The sequence below is a fragment of the Armigeres subalbatus genome, chromosome 2 (genome assembly GCF_024139115.2).
Source record: "Armigeres subalbatus isolate Guangzhou_Male chromosome 2, GZ_Asu_2, whole genome shotgun sequence".
In the NCBI taxonomy this organism is placed as follows: domain Eukaryota; kingdom Metazoa; phylum Arthropoda; class Insecta; order Diptera; family Culicidae; genus Armigeres; species Armigeres subalbatus.
Window position 1 is genome coordinate 8,483,594 of NC_085140.1, and position 13,937 is coordinate 8,497,530.

Here is a 13,937-nt window from a genome sequence, read left to right on the forward strand (position 1 = left end):
TTTAGCGGCGGCAATTCGTCACGCACGCTTCACGGTGTCACCAATTTTTGTGAATGGCTTTATGGGCACATTCCTTCAGTCTTTTGACTGGACAAAAAACAACAACTCCGAGGCGTCTTCAGCGGACACCCCACTCCACAAAAAGAAAACTTCCACTGGATGGACTCACCGGATTCTGATGGCTTACCGGCCCAGTCGTTGACCTACGGGCAGGTCAATGTGCCCGTCTCGAGCGGCGACGATGACGCCAAGCGCCTGCTTGGACGATGGCGGTTGGCTTGCCCGCTCTAGCAGCGGCGATGCAGCGATGGCGACACGCGGTGGCAGATCGCGATGGCTGTTGACGATGGCTGAAGCGGACCGATTTACAGACCCTGTCCAAGTGGAGGTCCCTGGGCCTCGCCCGGACGATATGTTGGCGGATCGTCCGGCTTCCAGCGGGTTGACGGTTGCTGAGAATGCTTTCGTCCGTGGAGGAGGAAATTCGCACGCTTGGGTGCGAGTCCGATTGCTGCGAATGAAAATAGCCAAACGGCTAAACAGAACACTAAGCACAAGCACAGTACAGCACATATCGAGCACATTACCTTATATCGTTGGCTTTATCTTAACTATCGCACACAAATCCTGACTACGCACACTTTACTACTAATCTAAGGACGAACAAATATTTAATTAATCTTATGCACTTAACGTCACTCTATTTAACATACTTATTAGACAAACGAATAAACTAACAAACGCGCACACTTCCTATACACTGGCTGTTCACAGACGAAATGGCAGAATCTATGTTCCCTCAGATTAAGGAAAGTGAATCCCGGACAATCCTGAGATTCGCCATTTCCCGAAATTTCTTCGTGCACATTCGTGATTGCACAATTCCGAAGGATAACTCGGTACGCTGGACCTGCTGCCGTCTCTTTCCAACCTTTCGAGGCGACAACTAAACTCGCCCAAGGAAAGATTGGGCAAAAATTTATGGCTTGTTGCCTATGCTAAGTTAAACATTTAAACATTTTGAATGGAATTTTCGCCCATTCACATATATACAGAATCACATTTAATATTTACAAAATTCTGACCGTTACATATCACCCAGCTCTGTTTACGAAAATTTGGTTTAAGGCGTTAAACCAAATTTTCGTACTGGTAAATTGTAGTTCCTTTCTTTAAAGAACTATTATTATTGATTTTACTGTCCCTTGCTTATATTAATTTGTCGCAAATAATCAATTATAACATATCCGGGTTCCTATCCTATACAACATGCCGTAGCCAAAACATATTTACAAACAAATCTATCAATATTTACAGTTTATTTACAAAATTTAGGTTCATCTCCATAACATTAATTGAGTCTTTTGACGTTCTCAGAATAGATGTGAGCACAGATATACTCTAACCACAAGAAACATTTCATCTCCCAAACGGCATTGCTGCGGAAACCTCACAGTTTCTACAGAAGCCCTATACATGACTCTAATACATTACTCTAAGACCAGACTAAATAGAATGAAACCACACCAATCCTCCCCGCTGGTTTACTGTTTCATTCATAAATGTCTTAAACACTCAAACATTCAACGATACCGACATCAGAAAAGCAATAACACCAATCCTCATCGTTGGTTACTTTTCTGAGTCAAAACTAGAACCAGTCATCCTATGAACCCACAGGTTTCTTACCTGCTCTCGGTTCAATTAGCGTAACCAAACATAAATACGAATCATCTGAAACATATCTACCCACGCGTATCAACTCGCCAAATTAATTATTGGCTTTGTCAGTACGCACGCAACATAAACTCCTTAACACATTTCAATAATGTTTCGAAACGCCGATGTCTCACATCAGCTCTCACGAAACATTACCAAATGCCACTCTCCGTGCGACACGGAGCAAAGTTCTCTCGGCACTCATATACTGATACGCTTACCTACTCTGAAAAAACGTCAAAAGTAAACGTAAACATTGGACGTGTACTGCGGTGCCAAATTTCCGAAAAGTTTTCAGGTAATTTAGTGAAAATTGTTTCCCCAAAATTGCTTTCAATAGCGGAAAATGGACTATGAAGTGACTTGAAACCTGCAAGTAATGATATTTAATGTTTTTCTAGTGTATAGCTGCAGTACGGATGGAAAATTTTATCGACGACCACGACGGCGGTGCTGGATGAGGGCATTATTGCTGACCAAAACCTCGCTCCCCTTGGGTCCTAAAGCGGCATTTATGTTGAAGAAAGGAGACGAATCATCGGTGATGGTGATGCGGACTCGAAGGGAAGTTGATTTCCGATTACAGGTGAGTTTTAGGAACTGTTTATTATAATTTATTTTTCTCTTTTTAGGTGCAATCGGACAAGGAATGTTGCACGACATCGTTATGATGTATGGACGATGTCGCACAGTGGGCCGACAAGGAACAAAATTTTCCAATTGGATTCAAATAAAAAATTTGAGATTAAATATTTGCATGCAGAAATAAATAATTAATTAAATAAATTTGTAAATAACTATGTGCATGCAAAAATAAATAAATAGTGTAAATAAATCTCCAACAAATAAATAAATAAATAAATATAAATAACTATGAAACAATACAAAAATATAGAGTAACTAGCTTTATGTACCCGGCCTTGCTCGGAGTTGCCAGTTTAATTCGCAGTTTTTTTCACCATCGGAATTGGAATAGGTCAAAAGGATAATTGTGTTTTCTTATTGATATTTCATCATTTGATTAAAAGAAGGTAGATTACATTTGAAAACATTGACTGATTTTGAAAATGGGATCAAACCCAAAATCGCTTTATTCCGGGCAAACGTCTATTTCTAAAGAAGGAAAAACATACACCGATGCCTTATTCCGGAAAAACGTCTATTTTTAAAGAAATGATCACATTTACCGTCCAGAAGGAAACACTTTAATCATTGCTTTTCTCTGGGCAAACCATGATTTCGATGAAGTGTTGAGTTGATCGATCCCTGTCATCTTCGCCTTCTTAAGAAAAGAATGTTTGTTCCAAATTTGGTTGAAATCGGGCAAGGGTACAGAAGTTATGCTGGAACATTGGATCATTGCATACCTTGCTTTTATTTATTAATCTTGAATCATTATCATATAATTATCATACCTTTTAAAATTTGGAATAAAGGTTACTCGATTATGGATCACTATGCAATTTGATCATTCATAATCATCAATCATTAATCATATCGATCGTTAATCATTAACCATACACATAGTGTGTCAACATTTAATCACGATCGGTAATCGTTAATCATAATCCAACGGTTTTTCATCTATTATTCATAATCGTTAATTATTGTCAAAATGAATTTAATCATTAATCATTATCAGTCATCATTTTCAAAAATTATAATTCATTAATCATAATCTTTAATCATAGAGTTGAATGATTTAATCATTTAATCTGCTTAGAATTGGTCCTGGGGTCAGGAGTTACACTGAATTGCCCGTTTTCTAAAGACAACCGCTTTCCCTTTACCCTTCCTCTTTTCTCAACGGCCATTTCACCCCTTTGTTATCTTCTCCTAGGGATAGAAAATGTGTACCAAATTTGGTTGAAATCGGTACAGGGGTTCAGAAGTTACACTAAATTGCCCGTTTTCTGAACAATACCCCTCCTTCAGACCCCTACCCCCTTATCCAAATTTCCCTCCCGTACGATCGGCTCCTCATAGTGAATAATATGTGTACAAAATTTGATTGAAATCGGTCCTGGGGTTGGGAGTTACACTGAGTTGCTCGTTTTCCAAAGACAACACCTCCCCTATACCTTCCCCTTTTCCCAATGATCATCCCACCCCTTTGTTATCTTTTCCTTATGATGTAGAATGTGTGTACCAAATTTGGTTGAAATCGGTACAGGGGTTCATGATTTACTTTGAATTGCCCGTTTTCTAAACAAAACCCCTCCCTCCAGACCCCTCCCCCTTTCCCAAATCCCCTCCCATATGATTACCTCCTCGTAGTGAATATGTGTACAAAATTTGGTTGAAATCGGTCCTGGGAGTTGAAAGTTACACAGAATTGTTCGTTTTCTGAACAAAACCCCTCCCACCACCCCTCCCCCTTTTCTACATGACCATCCCACCCCTTTGTTAACTTCCTCTGAGGATAGAGAATGTCTGTACCAAATTTGGTTGAAATCGGTCCTGGGAGTTGAAAGTTACACAGAATTGTTCGTTTTCTGAACAAAACCCCTCCCACCGCCCCCCCCTTTTCTACATGACCATCCCACCCCTTTGTTAACTTCCTCTGAGGATAGAGAATGTCTGTACCAAATTTGGTTGAAATCGGTCCTGGGAGTTGAAAGTTACACTGAATTGTTCGTTTTTTGAACAAAATCTTTCCCACCACCCCTCCCCTTTTCTACATGACCATCCCACCCCTTTGTTAACTTCCTCTGAGGATAGAGAATGTCTGTACCAAATTTGGTTGAAATCGGTCCTGGGAGTTGAAAGTTACACAGAATTGTTCGTTTTCTGAACAAAACCCCTCCCCCCACCCCTCCCCTTTTCTACATGACCATCCCACCCTTTGTTAACTTCCTCTGAGGATAGAGAATGTCTGTACCAAATTTGGTTGAAATCGGTCCTGGGAGTTGAAAGTTACACAGAATTGTTCGTTTTCTGAACAAAACCCCTCCCACCACCCTCCCTTTTCTACATGACCATCCCACCCCTTTGTTAACTTCCTCTGAGGATAGAGAATGTCTGTACCAAATTTGGTTGAAATCGGCCAAGTGGTTCAGAAGTAGTTAGCGAACATACATACATAGATTGGTTTTTATATATATAGATATTGGTCATAATAAAAACTATCATTAAGTACACTAAACTAGCCTAAGACTCGATGTGCACTACAAACTAACATTACTATACAGAAAGAAACACCCACTACAAATTTGCAAAAGTTCCGTTTGTCGAGATGATTAATTGCGAGTCGAATTTAATTTCAAAACCGGTTGAATGTTTCAAATAGCATTTCCTTTTCCAAAAGTTGCTGATCTACTTGCTCGATTCACTTAGTTTGCTCATCATCGTCTACAACTTACGGTAGAGACATCCGAGTCTTATTGACGATCATCATCTTGGCACCCTCAATCGCAAGACTCCGTATTATTACTTCTCGCGTTAGATACTCCTCATCATCACTTTTCAGCTCCGAGTTTCTTAGTCACTAGCTCATCGTTCTGGAGTGTACTCCACGAACTCGCTCTGCATTCAGTCGAGAGGGTAGGCGTCAGTAGACCAGCAATATTCAAAATAGGAACTTACTACTAGCTTCATTCTTACCTGAGCCAACACGTTTGCGAGATTTCTTCCAGGGTTTCCCACCTAGGTAGCACCCAGTAAATAAAGTTGTTGTGGGGCTGCTCGGACTGAGGGTCCGAGCTAAACCTCGCAAACAGTGGTAATAGTGTTTTTGCGACCAGAGCAGAGCATCATGGTGCATGGTTGCTACTTCATTCGAAATGAAGAGCTACATAGCTTGAGAACGGTGGCATCATGTACATGTGTCATCGTTATTGCAACCCTAGACTTGCTAGGGCATTAGTTACTGTCTTGATGATTAGACAGTTACATAGCTATTTAATTTTTCATGTTTACGGAGGGTTTGCTTTGGTAAGCTTCTTGAGGAATTTACAATGGAAAATTCCAAGTCTTTTTCCATCCAAACCCTCCAAATCGTAGCAGTGACTCCCAACCAATCGTTTTACAATAGCTGGTATATACTTTGGTCCCAGCTTGGCGGATACACCCTTTCCCTTGTCCGATTGCTCCGTGTTCTTTTTGAGGACTGATTCCCCGACTGCATAGTTAGGGCAATTGGAGTTCGATCTGAGATTGTAGTAGGAAGCGTGTTTTGAATAGGCTGTTTTTAGGTTCTCTCTCACTTCGTCGAATAGTTTGTCTCTTTCTGCTGGGCTCAGGTTTGGATCATTCGTAGAACTGGTATCTCGCATGTGTCGATACTCTAAGCCGTCATTCACCATGTTCCTTCCGAAGACGAGGAAGTAAGGTGTGTACTTGGTTGCACTATGGACAGAATTTCGGACTGCATTGGCGATTTTTTGTAAATTATTTGCCCATTCTTTATGGTTACCTTTGATTGTGGCTCGGATAGCTGTGGTAATGACACGGTTGACCCTCTCCGTGTCATTTACTTGAGGATGGTAGTTGGGTGTCCTCCAATGGGTTACGTTGTATCTCGATAGTAGGTCCTGGAACGTTTTTGAAATAAATTGGGACCCGTTGTCCGAAAGGACTACTTCCGGCACCCCGAATAACAAGAAAACGGAATTTTCGATGAACTGAGCTAATGTTTCTGCTGTGGCTTCCCGAAATGGCTGCAATAATACGAACTTGCTGAACAAATCGGTTACCACCAACAGACACGTGCTACGGCCTTTTCCAGATGCCGGTAACGGACCCACATAGTCCATGGCCAGAAATTGCCACGGATGTTCCACAACCTTTTTTTGGCTTGTCATCGGAGGAGTTGTATTTTGGTTGTTTGCCTTGCTGGTCTGACATTTTAAACAAGATCTGCATTGCTGTTTCACGACCCCGCTCATTTTGGCCACCAAAACTTTTGGCGAACCATCGCTAGCGTCTTATCTGGCCCGACATGAGCTTCTTCGTGTATTCTTCGTACAATTTCATCCCTTTCGTCCTTCGGGGGTACCGTTTCCAACGAAAACGTGGATCCTCGAATTTGGTTTCTGTTTTACAGTATCGCAAAATCTCTCCGTCCACCACTCGAAAGTCTGTGTACAGCGTCGGGTCCTTCTCGATTTTTAGCCAATTCCTGGTACTTGGTATCTTCCGGAACTGTAGAGATCGCTTCCACAGATCTTGACAAGCAGTCTGCCAGGATATTGTTTTGCCTTTCCGATATTCCAAATCAATATCGTAGGACTGAATTTTTAAAGCCCATCTAAGCAGTTTCGCGTTCCCCGACTCAACCCCAATGGTGAACAGCCATAATAAGCTCGAGCGTCGGTTACTACCCGGAAACGTGTGCCTTCTACAAAATGCTGGAAATGCTGTATCGCCAACAACACTCCGAGACATTCTTTCTCCACACTTGAATACTTGCGCTGTGTACTGCTAAGCTTTTTGCTAAAATATGCGATCACACGTGGTAGGCCTTCTTGTTGTTGAATCAGTGCCGCTCCAACAGCGTTATCTGACGCATCCGATTCTATACTAAACGGTCGACTGAAGTCAGGATTCCCCAATATGGGTGCGGATACCAACGCTGCCTTCAGGTCTCCGAATGCCGCTTCTGCCGCTTCCGTCCAGCTAAATTTCTGCTTAGTCTTCTTGAGCAAATCCGATATCGGGGCCACTATTCTGCTATAATCGCGTATGAAACGCTGGTAGAATCCGGCCAATCCCAGTAATCGTCTTATATCCTTGATGTTTTTCGGCCGAGCGTAATTTAGAATTGGTGCTATTCGTGAATTGTCGATCGATACTCCTTCGTCTGTTAAAAGATATCCCAGATAGGATACTGTTTTTCGACAGAACCTGCTCTTGTCTAACGAGATAGTTAGGCTGGCTTTCGTTAATCTTTCTCCCACGATTTTCAACAAACGAATGTGTTCCTCGAAGCTTTCCGTTGCAATGACGATGTCGTCCAAATAGACGAATACGTTGGGCTCGAGATCGAATCCAACTACTCGATCCATGAGACGACACATAGTGAACGGCGCGTTAGTCAGCCCAAAGGGCAAACCTTGAACCGGTAGAGTCCTTTTGGCGTCCGAAAAGCGGTGTGGTCTCGCGACTCTTCCTTGAGAGGATTTGGAAGTATGCATCTTTAGATCCACCACCGAGTAGTACTTCGCTTTCCCCAATCGATGAAATATTTCACCCATATTCCTCATTGGGTAGGAGTCCTTCTTGGTGAGTGCATTTATCCTCCTGGAGTCTAAGCATACGCGTAATTTCCCGTTAGCCTTTCTAACGGGGACCAGCGCACTAGCCCACTCACTGGCACACTCCTCTATTGCATCCATTCGCTTATACCGTTCCAACTCCGCGTCCATTTCCGCCTGTATCGCTGGCGAACAACGGTATAACGGCTGGCGCCTGGGTTTTGCCTCCTCATTTAAAACAATTTCGTGCTGAATTACCGAAGTTCGGCCCAACCGATTCTCCGTTGTGCAAGGAAAGCTCTTGATGGCTTCCGTCAAGTCCTTCCTCTGATTCGTCGTTAACCCATGTTCAGTCTCGATGGTATCGGGCGTCGTTGTCGAAGGTTCTGGTAACTCCAAAGCGGGGATGTCTAGTGAATCGTCGGAGTCCGCTACTTTCAGAACTGGCAGAGTTTCTATTGGCAACACCGGTATTTGCACGGAATTTACGCAATGCCCGTTTCGCTCTTCTTTCGTGTTTATCGTGGCCACTTGTTCGAATCCACCTGCACTTTGGATCATGGGCTGAATCCCGAAGATTTTCCAAAAATTATATCCTAGTATTAAGTCCCTGGCGATTTGTGGTACTATTAACGTTGGAATTATCTTCACAACCCCTCTACATTCCATCGGCAAGTTCACGTATCCTAAGCTATCGTGAACTGTTTTGTCGGCTGTCACAATCTTTATTGGACTATGGTGTACTTCCAACCCGTTCTGTTCTACAATTTCTGTATCACTCATTACGCTCACCCTTGCTCCCGAATCCAACAAAGCATCGTAGTTTTTATTAAATATTCTAACCATCACATGTGGGCACATGTCCATGTGTATCTTCACTTCGCAAAGTTCCTAGAACGTATCCACAAAAGGAATATTTTCTGGTTTTCTGGGAACGGTCATAACTGGAATGCTATCGTTCCCCGGCTGGCATTCCAAATCTAGTTTCCCGAATTTTCTCTCGTCGGTCTCCTAGTGTCTGCTGGATGATTCTCACACGTTTTCACTGTTTTTCCTTATGCTCCACACCAGTAACAAAACAGGTTTTTCTCGTGTGGACAATTCCTCCACAGGTGGCCAGTCCTCCTGCAGTTCCAATACAACATGGACTGCGGGACGTTGACGCCATCCCTGGTTGATGATCCTGGATTCCTTCCGGTCGACGATGATACCTGCTGCATTCTCAGTTTCCTATCCCGGTCCATTCTACCTCCAATTACGTTGACATCTTCTGGTTCCGATTCTGAGCTATACGATTCTTCCTTTTCCCGTAGGTCGATGTTGTGCACTGCACTCGTCTTGCTCGGTCCATCCCGTCTGAAAATTGGGTCATTCGCATCAATTCTATATGCATAGTATTCGAGTTTTCTCAACTCACGTACTGTTCGACATGCCAACTTCGACCTGTAATGGGGCCGCATGTTATCCCAAATAACTTCAAAAATTCTTTGTTGGTCTAACGGTGTGCTAAGTAGCCTATTCAAACGCTCAATTTCCATCTTGAAGCTTAAAAGGTTTCACCTCTATTCTGCTTCCTCTCGTAGATCTTTTGGCGATTTCCCTGATCTTTGTTAGGGTTACCGTACATATATCGAATCCTTTCCTCGAATTGCTCCCAGTTATGAAATTCATCGGCGTAGCAAAGGTACCAGTCGTACGCTTCACCTCGCAATATCGTATGTATTCTCTGCATGAGAACATCGTCTGCAATTCTATCCATTTTGGCAAGACGACGTACTTTCAGCAAAAAATCTTCCAATGATCTGGTACGCGAATCGCCACTGAAACTTAAGTGCCATTTCTCCATCCTACGATCTGCGTCACGGATTTCAGCTTCACTTACTCTCCTTACTCTGTTTTGATGGTGGAGCACTCTATTGTTGAATCTCTCATCCTCTGAGAATTCGTCTGAACTGAATTCCGATTGCCTACGTCCGTGTGTAAAGCCTCCTCCATGATGAACACGACGATCCTGCACTTCGCCCCAGTGTGTGTGTTGTTCCTCTTCTCCATACCCTTGTTGTCGCTCGAAGTGAGTTCGAGTATTATGTCGGTCCGACCATACTCTACGTGTGTGATCATCTTCACCTTCACGCCTCCTCTCAAATCTTTCTCGGTGGAACGGAACATGGTCACGATACCTTTCCCCACTTCTGCCTGGCTCGTCCCTATACACCACACTATTTCTTATGGTGTTTTCGTCCGTCTTATTACTCCTGCCGTCATATCGGAACATTCCACGTTCATATTCTTGCCGACCGCTATCATCTGCATCGTATTCATCTGTGAAATTCCTTCTGTTTCTATCCTCTCTCTGGCTGTATGTACTACGTTGTGCTGGAACACACAAATCGAACCTATTTCTATTGTCCTCTTCATTCCAGGTACCCGTCTGGTTCCAGGTACCTACTATCCCTGCGGTAACCTTGCCCTGTAACGCATTCTGTGAGCTACTAGCATTATCCTCTTTTCCTCCTTTAGCTCCCTCTGAATTTTGGATAAACATGTCTAACTTTCGCTGTAGATCCGCAACCTGTGCTTCTAACTCTTTTTCCCGATTACTGACCTGTACCTGTTCACCTTGTGATGTTTTCGGAACAACCGACTTGGCTCCCATTGGACTTAGCATTCTGACCTGAGCACCATAACCATCCTGAGATCTATCCTCTTTTTGTAAACTCGAAGTATCTGGCCTTTTATCCTGCCCTTTCTTAGATTCAAATTTATTTAATTCTTCCCTTATGTCCTTCAGTAACTCTTTCCGCATTCGCTCTGAATCAGCCTCTTTGGTGATTATCCTGTAGACCCTACAATAATAATGTCGCAATCGAGAGTAAACTCTCTCATCCAACCCACCTGCCAACTTATTCCTCAATTCATTGACCCTAGAACATATCATGTCATATTCTTGATCAATAGTGAATGGAGATTCGTACACTCTCTTTTCTTTCTCATCTTGTTTGAACAAATACCTCAGCGTTCTATACTTTGTCTCAACATCATTTTTCGTCTCGTCGTATTTCCCTCTAATCGTAAGCTCATAGTCGACTTCGTCATTGATCAGATGATCCGCATGTGGGGGTTTAACAGCCATTTTCAACAGTAAGTAACCAACAATTATAGATAATAATAAATAGAAATAATATGATGTTCAACAAATAAAGTAAATGAACTCAATAAACTTTCAACGAAACTTTGTAATGCACTACATCAACCCAAACTTTACAATCTCAATTACCTACAAAATACTCGAAATCACTCAACAAAATATTTTTACTCCAGAATTTCTCCACATATGCTGTTTTACGGAAACAATTAACAATTTTAAAAGTCTGATGAACGGAATTTTTTAGTTATAAGATAGGTTATATTAGGAGATAAGTACAGTCTGTACGATGTAGTGTCGAAGACGGTGATGAATAAATAAATAAATAAATAAATAAATAAACATAAATCATAAATACAACATAGAAGCCCCACGTTGGGCGCCATTTGTAGCTAGCAGGGCCGATCCGCCCTTAAACACGTGGCTTAAGCACCACTCCACGGGGGATGGCGCCCAACGTGGGGCTAGTCTGCGCTCCTGGTGACAAGAAAGGTTTAGCGGCGGCAATTCGTCACGCACGCTTCACGGTGTCACCAATTTTTGTGAATGGCTTTATGGGCACATTCCTTCAGTCTTTTGACTGGACAAAAAACAACAACTCCGAGGCGCCCTCAGCGGACGCCCCACTCCACAAAAAGAAAACTTCCACTGGATGGACTCACCGGATTCTGATGGCTTACCGGCCCAGTCGTTGACCTACGGGCAGGTCAATGTGCCCGTCTCGAGCGGCGACGATGACGCCAAGCGCCTGCTTGGACGATGGCGGTTGGCTTGCCCGCTCTAGCAGCGGCGATGCAGCGATGGCGACACGCGGTGGCAGATCGCGATGGCTGTTGACGATGGCTGAAGCGGACCGATTTACAGACCCTGTCCAAGTGGAGGTCCCCTGGGCCTCGCCGGACGATATGTTGGCGGATCGTCCGGCTTCCAGCGGGTTGACGGTTGCTGGGAATGCTTTCGTCCGTGGAGGGGAGGAAATTCGCACGCTTGGGTGCGAGTCCGATTGCTGCGAATGAAAATAGCCAAACGGCTAAACAGAACACTAAGCACAAGCACAGTACAGCACATATCGAGCACATTACCTTATATCGTTGGCTTTATCTTAACTATCGCACACAAATCCTGACTACGCACACTTTACTACTAATCTAAGGACGAACAAATATTTAATTAATCTTATGCACTTAACGTCACTCTATTTAACATACTTATTAGACAAACGAATAAACTAACAAACGCGCACACTTCCTATACACTGGCTGTTCACAGACGAAATGGCAGAATCTATGTTCCCTCAGATTAAGGAAAGTGAATCCCGGACAATCCTGAGATTCCCAATTCCCCGAAATTTCTCCGTGCACATTAGTGACTGCATAATTCCGAAGGATAACTTGGTGCGCTGGACTTGCTGCCGTCTCTTTCCAACCTTTCGAGGCGACAAATAAACTCGCCCAAGGAAAGATTGGGCAAAAATTTATGGCTTGTTGCCTATGCTAAGGGACAGTTAAACATTTAAACATTTTGAATGGAATTTTCGCCCATTCACATATATACAGAAACACATTTAATATTTACAAAATTCTGACCGTTACACGGTCAACTCCGGTTCATCAGCTAGAGGGAACACTTTCATCGAGTGTTTTGGAAAACGACAGCAGCTTGCACTATAAGTTCGGAGGCCGAGCCGACAAGAAATCTTATGACGACAGATTATGTGTCCTGTGTGGATTTCACTCGGCAAAGTTTTTATTTATGAAAATTTGTTGATACAGCTGGTTCAAAATTTTAGTGTTACCACAACTGCAACTACAGCTTATCTCCATAACCAGTAGAATTTTAAGCAACGATCTGTTAAATAGAATTGTAAAAAAGTTGAAGGTTTCAACGCAAATTCAAAGTAGAATTTCGTATAGTGCAAATATACGATTGATGAATACGGAATTCGATCATCAACATTTTACGCATGTTCACGCGCTAATAGCCGAAATGTAGACAATTTATTATAAATAGTGAAATTTTAACACTGCCTGACAATATTCGATTTTTCAATAGTTAAGCGCCTTGAATCTTTCATTTCGATGATAACAAAATCTCAGAAATCGGTTGAAAGACGGCTGAGTTATTAGCCCATTTTCTCTGACCACTTTTCGTGACGGTCTCAAATTTGAATCTGCAGAATCTGCAAACCTCCCTATATTCCAGAATGACGTAATCCTACCCCAAAAAATATCGCGCTTGTAGCCGACCTCCGATATTCAGATATTCTTAAATGAGTTATGAACAAACTAGCAAATGATCGAACCTGTCATAAGACGAGTTTATACAATCCCATTGAATTCCACCACTTAATTGTATCTTGACAGATACGTATTTCGACCTCAACAGTAAGGCCGTCTTCAGTGTCTCGTACTTGACTTGACTAAAAAGCTCAAAATAATTTTCTTATCAAAATGATCGAACCCAAATAACTTAATGATCAAAACCTTCCTCGATTGTGAGAGTATATTTTTGTTTATTATACGACGGCCCAGTAATCATAATTATCAAGGTAGATAAAATTTATCAAACCAGAATGATCTATCCAAGGCCATTTCTCTTCCAAAAGGTCAATCCATATGCTGGTAATTACTTTCATATGTGGCTCATCAAGCTCTTCATATCGGTTTTCATCTAGCGCTTGAACCTTCTCATTCTCTCAGTTCAGCAAAGCTTTTTCGTTCGCGTGTGAAAACTCAATCGCGATGATACACGCTTAAAATGACTTACATATTTTTGTGTTCCGTTCACACAAAACGGGGCTCTCCTGGAACAACTCATATTATGAGTAACTACGATGTTACTCATTTTTGTGTAACCGATGGCCGATGATTTTCGGTGAG

At 42.5% G+C, this 13,937-nt stretch overlaps 1 protein-coding gene and 2 long non-coding RNA genes across 4 annotated transcripts in view; 1 reads left to right on the forward strand and 2 right to left on the reverse strand.

Annotated features, from left to right (window-relative positions):
- LOC134217637 (sensory neuron membrane protein 2) overlaps positions 1-13,937 on the forward strand; it is a 124,971-nt gene that overhangs the window by 75,053 nt on the left and 35,981 nt on the right. The window lies entirely within an intron of this gene.
- Positions 479-986, reverse strand: LOC134217639 (uncharacterized). Its single transcript, XR_009981115.1, has 3 exons — positions 714-986; positions 588-653; positions 479-535 (listed from the first exon to the last, which is right to left on the reverse strand). It is a non-coding gene; the product is annotated as an uncharacterized LOC134217639 (long non-coding RNA).
- On the reverse strand, positions 11,529-12,377 carry LOC134217638 (uncharacterized). The gene is made up of 3 exons (XR_009981114.1): positions 12,267-12,377; positions 12,141-12,206; positions 11,529-12,088 (listed from the first exon to the last, which is right to left on the reverse strand). It is a non-coding gene; the product is annotated as an uncharacterized LOC134217638 (long non-coding RNA).